At 64.3% G+C, this 1,137-nt stretch overlaps 1 protein-coding gene across 1 annotated transcript in view; it reads right to left on the bottom strand.

The window, feature by feature from the left end:
• DNAAF5 (dynein, axonemal, assembly factor 5) overlaps positions 1-1,137 on the bottom strand; it is a 19,519-nt gene that overhangs the window by 5,977 nt on the left and 12,405 nt on the right. The gene's annotated exons all lie outside the window — the stretch shown is intronic.

The raw sequence follows: 1,137 nt of genomic DNA, 5'->3' as shown, positions 1-1,137 counted from the left end.
CGGACGCACCTGGCGGGAAGCAGCAGGGCTCGCCTACCCTCCTTCAGAGCACGGCGGGACAGGGGCGCCCCGCAGAGCCATCAGGAAGCCCGCCCAAGGGGACCTGCTCGCTGTCGTGCTCATCCCGAGGAGCGCCTGTGGCCTCGTGGGTCTGCGAGACGGGCCGCGGGCCTGGAGCCAGCCCCTCGCCCCAGAGCAGGGCTGACCGATGAGCGAGTCAGTGCATCACAGTCGCCATTTCACAGCCCTAACGATCCAACCACGTGCTCCTCTTCCCCTAAGTAACCAAACCGCAGGCTTCCTCCCCCAACACTGGTTCTTCCAGCGTGAAGCTCAGCACAGCTTCCTTTAGGAACTTCGTCCACACTCGGCCAACACTGGTCCTTCCAGCGTGAAGCTCAGCACAGCTTCCTTTAGGAACTTCGTCCACACTCGGCCGTGGTCGGCAGGTGAGTGCCCTCGGGCCCACGGGGCACAGGCTCTGGTGAGCACCTGGCTGGGCTCACGCGGCCTCAGGTTACCCCGAGAAGGCCTGCCGACGGCGCCAGGCTGCACGTGGGGTGTTTTCATGGTCCCCCCTCAGCCTGGTTTCTGCAGACAAGCCGGAAATCGAAGCTCCTGACTGATGTCTGGCTGGAGGCCCAGCGGAGAGGGGTCCGTGTGGCAGCGAGGAGGGCGCCTGGGCGGCCACTCGTCTGTGGAAACGTCACGGCGACCTCGACAAGCAGGGCTCCCTTGGGGACGGTCCCCACAGCTCCCAGCATCCACCTGAGCCACTACCCAGTTCTGCAGATTTAACGAAGGTCGGGGGCCCTGGAGGCTCTGCCCCTCAGGAGACGGGAGTCCATAGGCTGCTCCCGGCCCTGCAGCCGCACTGCAGCCAGAGGCTCTCGAGGCTCCCCCACCTCTGCGACTCCATCAATTCCGTGCTGGGTGGAAAGGTGCCAAAAGGCCTTTCACACTGAGCACAGCTAATAGACAGACATTAATAGTTAATGTTCCCGGGACGTTTCCACTCAGTGGAATCTTAACGACGGCACCAGAGCGACTCGGAGCAGTGCCTCCCTGTGCGGAGCACTCACTGCTCACCCGCAGGAGCCGCTGCAGCAGGGACTCGCGTCGGGGAGGCGGGGGCAG

This window comes from Myotis brandtii, unplaced genomic scaffold, assembly GCF_000412655.1.
Source record: "Myotis brandtii unplaced genomic scaffold, ASM41265v1 scaffold1408, whole genome shotgun sequence".
NCBI lineage: Eukaryota > Metazoa > Chordata > Mammalia > Chiroptera > Vespertilionidae > Myotis > Myotis brandtii.
The sequence above is the reverse complement of the archived record's forward strand: the minus strand, read 5'-3'. Positions and strand labels throughout refer to the sequence as shown.